Below are 12,409 nucleotides of genomic sequence, written 5' to 3'. Positions count from 1 at the left end.
ATATGGGAGAGAAAAAATGAGAGAGAGAGAGAGAGAGAGAGAGAGAGAGAGAGAGAGAGAGAGAAAGGAGAGAACAATAAATAGCTGATCAATAATAATAAAAAATGAATTATTTTCAATTAGATAGAGACAGAAAAAAATGATTTAGAGGAAAGAAAGAGAGAGAGAGAGAGAGCGTAAAACAATGGTACAATACAATAGCTGTACATTTAGCACCCACAAAGCAATAAATCTCTCTCTTTCTCTCCCTATCTCCCTTTTCCTCTCCTTCTCTCGTTCTTTCCTTTATTCGAGGCGAGAGAGAGAGAGAGAGAGAGGGAGAGAGAGAGGAGGAGGAGGAGAGGGAGAGATTAGGTCAAAGAGATTCGATATTTTTCTACTTTCTCTTTTCATTTTTATTTGACCCGTCGATAATTGCTCTGTCTGAATAGGGGTAATAGAAAGTGAAGTTAAAATAAACTCTATAATGGCGTGAACATCACAGGACATTCTATCTCCTATTAATCTGTTAGATACAGTCGAACCTGGATATAAGAGAAAATTTTCTGGGCCCTTCATGCTGGACCTCGATATGAAAGAAATTGGATATAGTGGAAACCTGGAATTAAGAGAAAAAAAAGGGTGGTCCCCTGGATTCTCTTATATCCAGGTTCGACTGTATTTATATTACATAACAAAAGTAGAATTTAATTTATTTATTTATTTATTTAATATGATTTCTTTATTTTTGAATAATTAATTACAAATAAAAACATCTCCTAGGCTGATTTCAACCTCTGAGTTCATTGGTTACAATATTTACTTAGGTATATCTATATTGGTACATTGGTAGGTACATAATCTACATAGGTATGAAGTATATAAAATTTTCAAGATTTTTACTAATTTTGGTATAAAATAAGTGAGAAACATTTTGACAATTTCAATAAAATAAATATTACCTAATTATAATTACATGATACTCTTAAAAGGTGTAGTGGACAAAAAATTGCATATTTTATATGGAAAATTAACAATTGAAACATCGTGTTTTTTAATTCATTTTGAACAAAGTGGGTAGGTAATAACTAGGGAGGTAAGTAATAGAAGTTGCGTGCGTAGATATGCGTGAAGTTGGCTAGAACGTGTTACAACTTAATCTTCGCTCGCTTCTTTTGTTTTGAAAAGTTGAACCTGTTATCAGTCTTGTTTGTTCGTCACAAAAAGAAAACAGTAACTTACATATATGTATGTAGATTGTAGATGGGAGGGTATGGAGTGGTAGGATAAAGGAGGGTAAGGTGGATCTGCACTTTTTTAAAAAAAGGTGGTTTTTTGAACATTTCTCGAAAACGAAGCCGAAGATAGGAAAATGACCCACAGCACCTTGTTGGAAATGATAAGATCTAATACCTACCCTGAGCCGTTGTCAGTGTTTTTCTGGCGCCCCCTGGATGTACAATGTACATTTTTGTGTTTACTGACCTGTACAATAGAGATGGGAAAAAGTACCATCTGAACTCCCACCCTCTCAGAAATACTGTTGAAATCAAGGACTTAGGTGTTATCGTTGATCGTAAATTATCCTTTTCTGCACACATCTCCAACATATCAATGCGCTGTCACCGTCTTCTTGGTTACATCTTCAGAACATCAAAGGGTCTCTCACCAGATGACTTTAGACTTCTATATGTATCACTAGTTCGCTCTTTTGTTGGAATACGCTTGCATCGTTTGGTCACCTTGTTATCTGAGCGCACGGCAGTGCGCCAGGCCAAGTTCCAGTAAGCACGCCTGTGTATCTTTACACGAACCGATTCGGCAGGTTTTTCTCACCTTCATAGATCGGATTCCTCTAAAGATAAACTTTTGAAATTCAGGGCACATATTTAGGTAAGGTATATAAACATACCTTGAAAATTTGAGCTCTTAATACCAAGTAGTTCCGGAGATATAGAGGCGCAAAAATCGCAATTTTTTTACTCATTCATTCACTCACTCACTCACTCACTCATCAAAATGTTGAGGCACTTCCCGATGTCGTAGAAACTTGAAATTTGGCAGGATGGTAGGTCTTGATGAGTAAATAAAGGGAAAAATCTGAAAATCGGCAAAAGTTGCACTTGGCTCCGCCCACAGGCGGAAATAAACGCTTTTTGGCAGTTATTACCAAACGGTTAGAGATATCGAAAAAGTTATGAGAGTAGACCCCCCCAAAACCATACCTAAAACCCCCTAAATATCAGTTTTTATTAACATCAAGACAGCGGTTAGCGGTGTTTTACTGTATTTTTCGACATTTCGACCGCTATTTTACTGATTAAAGACTTAGTTAAGTACATACCTATCAAAAATGATATGGTAGTAGATGTTGACATCTACTGACAAAAATGATAAACAACAACAAGAACAACGCCAACAACAACAACAACAACAACAACAACAACAACAACAAAAACAACAACAACAACAACAACTCACGGTAATAAAAAGATCTGTAGGCACCTACGTTACCATCAAAAATGATATGGTAGTAGATGTTGACATCTACTGACAAAAATGATAAACAACAACAAGAACAACGCCAACAACAACACCAACAATAACAAAAACAACAACAACTCACGGTAATAAAAAGATCTGTAGGTACCTACGTTACCTACTAATCATGTTAAAATACTTACTTGGAAAAAAGGAGTGAGATCCCCACAAAAACAGAAATGTGAAAAAAAAGGCCAAGTTCCTATCCAAAAATGTCGGCCTATAAAAGAGGTGAGATCAGAAAATAAAGGCCAAGTCTGCATTCCCAGTTTTTCGTGCCTTATGAATCTTAATTCCTTCAACCTTCTCTCAGTTTCAACCTTTCAAAATCTCCGTCCTTTTCTGTTTCGTTATTTCTCTCTCTCTCTTCCCTGTGTTAGATTCTCTATTGCACTCGACTAGAGACTTGTGTCATCCCTCTCTTCTCTCTCTCTCTCTCTCTTAACCGTCATTGTTGTCCCAACTTACAGGGCCCTTCAGTTGAGCAGGGCCTATTGTATAGGGGGCGTCAATAGGGCCTTTATTTTCTGATCTCACCACTTTTATAGGCCGACATTTTTGGATAGGAACTTGGCCTTTTTTTCACATTTCTGTTTTTGTGGTTCAATTTTCGTTGAACCTCATTTCACGAAATGTTAGGGACTTGATCTTTGAAAAAGTTCGTTCCTGACCTGACCTGAACTGTGAAGAGATCAAGATCTTGAAGAACAATGTTAGGGACTTGATCTTTGAAAAAGTTCGTTCCTGACCTGACCTGAACTGTGAAGAGATCAAGATCTTGAAGAACGAACGAACGATAGTATTAGGAAGAGGATCTAGATTCAAGAGAGCCGACATGAGCCGAGAAGAATTTGAATCGGTTAACTCCACCACAGCACAGATGTACCCTCACTCCTTTTCTTTTTTCTCTCTTCTCTCGCGTCCAGCGTGTGCTATGAATCTTGATTCTTGAAGCTATCCACTTGTAGTACATCCAGTACAAATCTAGTACCTATGCACTTGAATCTTTACTTTGTACTTCCTCGTACATATTTCTGCAGAAGAACTTGTACTTATTGTGGATTGTGGAGATCTCACTGCCCCCCCCCGTAAGTGGCTGATCTGAAATGAAGGGAGAGGAGAGAAACAGAAGAAAATATAAATCTACTAACTGATATTAAGAAGATGATGATGATGATGGTGATACGTAGTTACGTACCTATACAGGGTGTCCCAGAATTTATGCTTTAATTGATTTTCTCGGAGCCTGTTCGAAATTTCGAAAAACGAACTGAACTTATATTGGGAACAGTTCAATGAACGGAACTGAACGGTTGGAACTTATTCCCTAAAGTGAACCGATCTTTGCCATCTCTACTGTACAACATGATGGAGTAAATCTCACGTATTCTTGAGAGTTCATTGCAACGGTCAATAGCAGCCTAAGACGCGTTTCGTTCTTATTTGAACTCATCAGTTAGACATAGCTCTCAGGTGCTGACCAGGATTTGGAAGTGTTATTTATACTTCAGAGATGGAAATTGTGGAGAAACGAGAACCTGCGTTTTCTATGTAAGATTATACCTATTTGTGTTGAGTGTTGTTGTGAGCGCCACATTCCTACCAAATTTCAGCTTTCTAGGTGTTGTGGTTCAGGAGATAGAGCGATCAGTGTGTAAAATGTGAATGAGTGAATGGATCTTGATTTTATAATATAAGATTTTGTCAGAACAAAGTACCTACGTTGTATAAAAGTGTAGGAATATAATAGGAACTTACCTATTTGATATGTTTGAGATAGTAGATAGGTAGCTATAGGTACTTATTGTTACCTATTTTATTTTTCTTATATTGGGATTAATTTGAGGAGGAAGAAGGAGAAGAGGAAGGGGGAGGAGGAGAAGGAAGAGGAGGGGAAGGCTGGTAGCTACCTACTTATTTTATTTTTTTGTATTGGGATTAATAAGAGGTACCTACATACATTTTTTTTTTTTTCATTAAATTAATTACCCACCATATTTTACTTCTTTAATTACTTACCCTATTTTTTCTTCTTCTTCTTCATACTTACCCATATAAAGGAAAATTTCCCTCAAGAATAGCTTTCGGGGAATTTCAAATTTAGGCCTTTCCATTCTCAACTTTTCCCCGCCCTCTCTCTCTTTTCATTAAATTAATTACCCACCATATTATTTCTTTAATTATACTTACCCTATTTTTTTTTTTCTTCTTCTTCTTCTTCTTCTTCATACTTACCCATATTAAGGAAAATTTTCCTCAAGAATAGCTTTCGGGGAATTTCAAATTTAGGCCTTTCCATTCTCAACTTTTCCCCACCTTCTCTCTCTCTCTCACGGTAACAAGCAGTACTTTCATAAGTTACAAGAGTTGCAGTGTCAGGTTCTCTCTCTCTCTCTTCTCTTTCAAAATCTCCGTCCTTTTCTGTTTCGTTATTTCTTCCCCACCTTCTCTCTCTCTCTCACGGTAACAAGCAGTACTTTCATAAGTTACAAGAGTTGCAGTGTCAGGTTCTCTCTCTCTCTCTCTCTCTCTCTTCTCTTTCAAAATCTCCGTCCTTTTCTGTTTCGTTATTTCTCTCTCTCTCTTCCCTGTGTTAGATTCTCTATTGCACTCGACTAGAGACTTGTGTCATACCTCTCTCTCTCTCTCTCTCTCTTAACCGTCATTGTTGTCCCAACTTACAGGGCCCTTCAGTTGAGCAGGGCCTATTGTATACATGTATAGGGGGCGTCAATAGACCCTTGTTACTATCAGTGGTTCAGTGAATAATTGTAGACCCAATTTCAAAAAATGGTCTCCTCTGCAATCACTTTCCATATTTCAATATACATACCTGATTGATTTATTATTTTCTGCCTTTCATGTCGTGAACATTAAGAGCGGAGTTTACCAAATCAGAATTTAGATCAATCCAGGATTGAGCTATATTTAACACCCAGTTCAATCCAGAATTGAAGCCATCTCCGACTTTGTAAAACACGGTCTTATCTACGACTCGTATGGGGATAAGGGGTTTGATAAAGGGAACTTTAACAAGGGAAGTCTTATCGTCCCGAGATCGAAGAGAGAAGGAGGGTAGGATAGAAGCCTGTCGTTCCGAGAACGAACCTTATTTGTTTAGAATAAAGTTCGCCCCGGACGGGAATCCCGTGACCTAGCGCTTCCAAAGCAGGCGTTCTACCTTCCAAGCTAGATTCGTGTAAGGTTAACCAATCTTTTGGGCAGTTACCCCTACACCTAAGCCTCACAGTGGGCTTTTGTGTATGGAGTTAAGCTAAACATTCCAAGCTAAGCTGACTCCTATAAACTTGACCTTCACGGGCGAGAATCGAATCCGCGACCTAGCGCTTAGATAAGCGCGCTACTAAAGTTCGCCCCGGACGGGAATCCCGTGACCTAGCGCTTCCAAAGCAGGCGTTCTACCTTCCAAGCTAGATTCGTGTAAGGTTAACCCATCTTTTGGGCCAGTTGCCCATACACCTAAGCCTCAGAGTGGGCTTTCCGTCTATGGAGTTGAGCTAAACATTCCAAGCTAAGCTGACTCCTATAAACTTGACCTTCACGGGCGAGAATCGAATCCGCGACCTAGTGTTTAGATAAGCGCGCTTTCAAGCTGAATAGGCTGACTCCCAGAAACCTGACCTTCACGAGAATCGAACCCACGACTTACAAGGCAGTGTGGGTAAATGATGGTGACTTATGTTTTTAGTAGATGAGGTTGAGTTCTGAGCCATGATAAAACGGTTTTGCTATCAGAAAAAAGATAAATGTCTGTGATAGCCAACTTTTCAATCAGAAATGATAATGAATTGATAACTTTAGCTAAGAGAAGTGCTAAAGAACATCCAGAATGATTTTCTCGGAAGGAAACCACAAGTTTCTCCCTTTGATTTGTCCTCTCCAGAAAATTGCCCTGTATGCTACTAAAACAGTAAGTTTTAGATTTGTTCAGAAGATGGGTAGGTATTACACACTGTAAAACATGATTACCTAAGTTACTAAAATACAGTGATTACTTAGATAGGTGGGAACCATTAGAGCACATACATACTACCTTCTGAGTCATTCAATTATTGGGAATAAAAAAAAAAGAAATAAATAAAAAAAAAGTACCTAGATGTCATTCAATGTCAATCAAATGAAGACTAGAGTATGGCAGTTTCTTGAAACATACTGCAAGAAGATTAAGTGAAAAGTGGGCGAAGTCATATTCATGGGTATTGGGATGGCTGAAGGTGAAAGTTGAAATATCGGTGGTGAGGGCAATTTCAATGAGAATCAGAGGTTCGAGGAAGAAGTTGCGATTGATTGAGTGTGAGGACGGAGCAGGAATGGTACAGTTGGAGAGTTGAATAAAGTAATACGATGATCATCATTCCAAAAAAAAAAAATGTCTTCCCAATAGCTACATACCTACAAATATTCATAATTCATAATTGTTTATTGACATTAATTTTTGACAATTTACATAGGGAGAAAGGTTAATACAATGGTAATAATATATTATCAGGCTCTTTTTTTACTCACCTACTTACTTATAGTAAGACCAAAAAAAAAAAAAAAAAAAAAAAAAAAAAAAAAAATCTGCTGGTGGTCTACAAATACAGGTTAAAAAAAGACTAGACATTCTAACATGGATATCTCTTGTTTTCCCCCACAGAAATACCTCATAGTGGGCTCAAACAATGCTCACACAAAATTCCGGGTGCTCAAGATTGATCGTACAGAGCCGAGAGATTTGATTCTGGTTGACGATAAAGTGGTGTACACTGCTGATGAGATCAAGCAGTCTACCGCGGCTGTTCTACTACCTAACCTCTTCTGGGCTTTCAAGATAGCAACGAGTGTCCATGATAAAGTAAGTCTAAAATTAATGATGGAGTAAAATTTAACCTGTTTTTCTTCTACAATATTTCATTGGAAATTTTACAATAATTCTCGACTATTTAAAAACTACTTATAAATCTTTCCCCTTTTCCTTCAATTTAAACTTTAACTACCTTTTGGAAATAATAAAAACAAATTAAATCTAGGTAATTATATTTTATTCTTACCTCTGCGGCGTACCGTGAAGAGTCGGTCGATACAATACACTGTTTAATGACTTCAGTATCGGCAGTATTCCCGACGCTGTACTATCCCAGCTGCACAATCATCAGGACCTAGGTTTACACACTGAGATACTATTGTAATAGAAAGTTGTGTGATGTTCACACCAGATTTTTTTTCCATTGTCTCTAACCTTTTGTTACTATCCCGTTCAGGTATCGGCAGTATTCCCGACGCTGTACTATCCCAGCTGCACAATCATCAGGACCTGGGTTTGCACACTGAGATATTATTGTAATAGAAAGTTGTGTGATGTTCACACCAGATTTTTTTTCCATTGTCTCTAACCTTTTGTTACTATCCCGTTCAGGTATCGGCAGTATTCCCGACGCTGTACTATCCCAGCTGCACAATCATCAGGACCTGGGTTTGCACACTGAGATATTATTGTAATAGAAAGTTGTGTGATGTTCACACCAGATTTTTTTTCCATTGTCTCTAACCTTTTGTTACTATCCCGTTCAGGTATCGGCAGTATTCCCGACGCTGTACTATCCCAGCTGCACAATCAATCATCAGGACCTGGGTTTGCACACTGAGATATTATTGTAATAGAAAGTTGTGTGATGTTCACACCAGATTTTTTTTCCGTTGTCATAAAAAAAAACTTATGAAAAATAGCCGTTTCGAAAATTTACCTTTTTTTTCAAGAAGTTCGATTGAGAGCATCCTTTGCTGTAACTGCTAAGGTCTTATTGCCCCAAAAGAGAAGGAAGACAGGATAGGAGAAAGCCACTCGATTCTCGCCTGGAGCGGATTTTTACCTGAAGGGATGTTCGTGCTCGGAACGGCTGGCTTTCTCCTATCCTGTCCTTCGCTCTTCGATTTCGGGACGATTAGACCTTAGCAGTTACAGTTCCCTCTGTCAAACCTCTTAAAAAAAGTCAGTTGCTTTTAACATAAAAATGTAAACTATGAATACACGGAACAACAATACTTGTAACATTAAATTTATGGATTCGTACATTGACCTTTTAGGTTTTTTTCCATTATCTCTGACCTTTTGTTATTATCCCATTCAGGTATCGGCAGTATTCCCGACGCTGTACTATCCCAGCTGCACAATTATCAGGACCTAGGTTTACACACCGAGATATTATTGTAATAGAAAGTTGTGTGATGTTCACACCAGATTTTTTCCATTGTGTCTAACCTTTTGTTACTATCCCATTCAGGTATCGGCAGTATTCCCGACGCTGTACTGTCCCAGCTGCACAACCATCAGGACCTATGTAGGTTTACACACTGAGATATTATTGTAATAGAAAGTTGTGTGATGTTCACACCAGATTTTTTTTCCATTGTCTCTAACCTTTTGTTACTATCCCGTTCAGGTATCGGCAGTATTCCCGACGCTGTACTATCCCAGCTGCACAATCATCAGGACCTATGTAGGTTTACACACTGAGATATTATTGTAATAGAAAGTTGTGTGATGTTCACACCAGATTTTTTTCCATTATCTCTAACCTTTTGTTATTATCCCATTCAGGTATCGGCAGTATTCCCGACGCTGTACTATCCCAGCTGCACAATCATCAGGACCTAGGTTTACACACCGAGATATTATTGTAATAGAAAGTTGTGTGATGTTCACACCAGATTTTTTTCCATTATCTCTAGCACAACCATCAGGACCTGGGTTTGCATACTGAGATGTTTGCTGATGGCGTGGTCCCCCTGGTGGAGAAAGGATGTATTACGAACAATCAGAAACCGCTGAACCGAGGGAAAATCGTCGCTTCTTTCCTGATCGGTAAGTTTTATATTGAGAAATTGTTTTATTCCAACAACCTCTGTGGCCGAGTGGGTATGACACTAGGTTTGCACTCCGGAGGTCCGTAGTTCGGATCCCGGAGGGGTCAGAGTTTTTTCGATTCTGTATTTGGAGTTCGAGTTCACTCGGCCTTGAAAGGATAATTGAATAGCTACTTTATTCGAGTGGCGGCATCTATTTATGTTTTATATTCTGTATCGAAAAAGGGTTCTTCCCGTTAATATACGTACTTCAAGTACATTATTTACATTTACATTTACATTAATTAGACTTACTTTATCATGGACACTCGTTGCTATCTTGAAAGCCCAGAAGAGGTTAGGTAGTAGAACAGCCGCGTTCTTTCTGAATTTTTTTTTTTTTTTTTTTTTTTTTTTTTTAGAATGAGATTTCAAATTTTGTAGGAATACACTATACATATTTGATTTGATTTGAACATCAGGTACATATAAATTGGGTACTGAAGCTTTTATTTACCATATTGTACTTTTATTATTATTATAACTGCGTCTTTTGGGAAGAGACATTCCCCACAAAAAGTTAGACATTAGCTTAGGCCTTAGGGGAAGAATACCAATGTTTATTGTAAATTTATTAAAATAAACCAAAATATCTCTCTCTCTCTCTCCTTCTCTATTGTAAGTCCAAAGTTTTCATTGAATTTCAAGTAGAAGTTAAATAATGTATACCTACATTTTGTGTACTTTCGCAAATGATCAACTTTCTGGGAATGATAGGGTTAGGAATAACACGAAAAGAACTTTCACAAATGATCAACTTTCTGGAAATTATAGGTTTAGGTAGTTCACATCAAGATCTTTCACGAATGATCAACTTTATTGGTGTTATTGGTTTTAGTATAGGGTTCGAAAACATATAAAATTCATAACTATTTGAGCGAAATTAGGAAAACAGGGGAATTGTTTTTCCTATTAAATGTTCGTACTAAAAAAAAAAAAAAAAAAATCCCAAAAAGGAAAAAAAGGGGATTTTTTTTCCTTTTAAAATTAAAAAAAAAAAAAAAAAAAAAAAAAAAAAAAAAAAAAAATCCCTCAACTTATAAAGAACAAATATCTAAAAAAGACCCAGTACGCCAGTCGGACATCTTTTTTTCATTTTAGTACGCAACTGGAAGGTTAAAATTGAAGTATTGCGCAAGTTACCTGTTACCTACAGACTATTTGAAGAACAATTCACTGATTAAAATGAATTTCCCATTTTTGCTTCTTCCCCTATTGAATTTGAACATAATCATAATATTATGTACATATCGCTAAGTATGCTCATATCTCTTCTGTTTAATCAGCAGAGCCCGAAACCCGCCAAAAAACGGCCGAAATGCCGCCAACCGCTGCACTGATCTTAACCACAAGTTTCATGGTGCATCCTTGTCATGTTTGAGAGCTGCAAACTAAATTTCAAGTTTCTAGCTCTTACCGTTCTCGAGATATTTTGTTTACTGAAACTTTGGATTTAGGCTCTAAGGACCTCAAAACGAGTTTTGGCTCTCAAAACTGACCATCGAAAATTTGATAATTCTAGAAAAAAAAAAAGTACGTTGAATAATCTCTCCTTCCGTTGCCTGTTTCAGCATTCTTTCAAAACTTTCAATTTTCGTTACCAAACAGAGGAATGTCAAAAGTCAATGTGTAAGTTATCAAGTAATCATCAATATGTACAGATATTGCCTGTCTCCTCGCCTCAGCGGATAATGGTCAATATGTTCTCATATTTTTTTACCAAATCCAAAATTTCATTACTTTCACTGATGGCTATGGAGATTGGAGAATACGGACCGCATATAGATAATGTTCCCGTCACTTCCATCCAAGGTGCCCTCGAACCCTTGTATACCAAGGCTCCAAAATTCCTTAGTATTTTTAGGTGTTTTCCTTAGTACCTAAAGGGTGTCCCAATAAGAACGCAAGATTTGTAAGGGTCATTATGTTGTTATATGACTTGTTTTATCTACCACAATCTTTGACATGTTGATTGTATAATCATCCTGAAATTATGTATGGAACAGCAATCAGGCCAAAAACCTCCTCGAGTTTGATGCCACATTCGTTCTCTTTTAACAAAGTTTTCGATAACAAATTTGAGGAAATCAGGCTGGATCTTGTTCAGTGTGTGTTGGTTTGTTGGTGTAAACTTGTGACCATTGAATTGTAATCAGAGAGGATTCATGACGGGAATTCAAGGTTGTCATATCAATACAAAGATTGTAAATGCATGTCTGAAAGATGCCAAGGCCAACGGAAAAACTTGTATTGTTTCATTCTTGGATGTCTCAAAGGCTTTCGATAGCATTGGCCACGCCCACATTTTCAAATCTATAGAAGCTCTGGGAATTCCTAGAAATTAATTTGAAAGCTTTAGTAACGAAACTCATAAGTAACAACATGACTAAGATTGAATGCAACTTCAAGGTTTCAAAAGACATTCTCATCCAACGCGGAGTTTTTCAAGGTTGTCCGATATCTCCATTGTTGTTCAACATAGCAGTGAACTTTGTATACAAAGAAAGCTTTTCTTTGCATTGGTCTCAACGAAGAGGACAGGGACTTTACTAGGATCGTCTGGGTGAAAGATATAAACAAAGATGTTACGGACGATAATATTAAAATCCTACGTCATGCTCGTATCCCATTTGGTGTTAGTTCATCACCATTCTTATTAAGCGCGGTAATATCTACTCACCTAACTAAGTACACAGGTGATATCCCGGCCAAAATACGCTGATAGATTTGGATACAAACTCCATCCTAACTATGACGCTGTCAGTTTGGCAGGTTTTGATGATGACAAAGCTGTAGCATCTAGGTAATTCAAAAGAATCAGCTGTCCATTCTATTCAACTGTCAGTTTGGCAGGTTTTGATGATGACAAAGCTGTAGCATCTAATTCAAAAGAATCAGCTGTCCATTCTATTCAGTTGATACAAAGCTTGTTGCATAAAATTGGAATCGGCATCAACCCTAAGAAGAGTCACGCCATTATTCT

At 37.5% G+C, this 12,409-nt stretch overlaps 1 protein-coding gene and 2 long non-coding RNA genes across 3 annotated transcripts in view; 1 reads left to right on the top strand and 2 right to left on the bottom strand.

Moving 5' to 3' along the window:
- The window catches only part of LOC113470095, a 41,227-nt gene that overhangs the window by 24,885 nt on the left and 3,933 nt on the right, over positions 1-12,409 (bottom strand). The window lies entirely within an intron of this gene.
- Positions 8,824-9,387, bottom strand: LOC113470096. The gene is made up of 2 exons (XR_003393280.1): positions 9,268-9,387; positions 8,824-8,857 (listed from the first exon to the last, which is right to left on the bottom strand). It is a non-coding gene; the product is annotated as an uncharacterized LOC113470096 (long non-coding RNA).
- Positions 12,140-12,409, top strand: LOC113470097. The gene is made up of 2 exons (XR_003393281.1): positions 12,140-12,198; positions 12,280-12,409. It is a non-coding gene; the product is annotated as an uncharacterized LOC113470097 (long non-coding RNA).

This window comes from Diaphorina citri, unplaced genomic scaffold (genome assembly GCF_000475195.1).
Source record: "Diaphorina citri unplaced genomic scaffold, Diaci psyllid genome assembly version 1.1 scaffold1391, whole genome shotgun sequence".
Classification (NCBI taxonomy): domain Eukaryota; kingdom Metazoa; phylum Arthropoda; class Insecta; order Hemiptera; family Psyllidae; genus Diaphorina; species Diaphorina citri.
The sequence above is the reverse complement of the archived record's forward strand: the minus strand, read 5'-3'. Positions and strand labels throughout refer to the sequence as shown.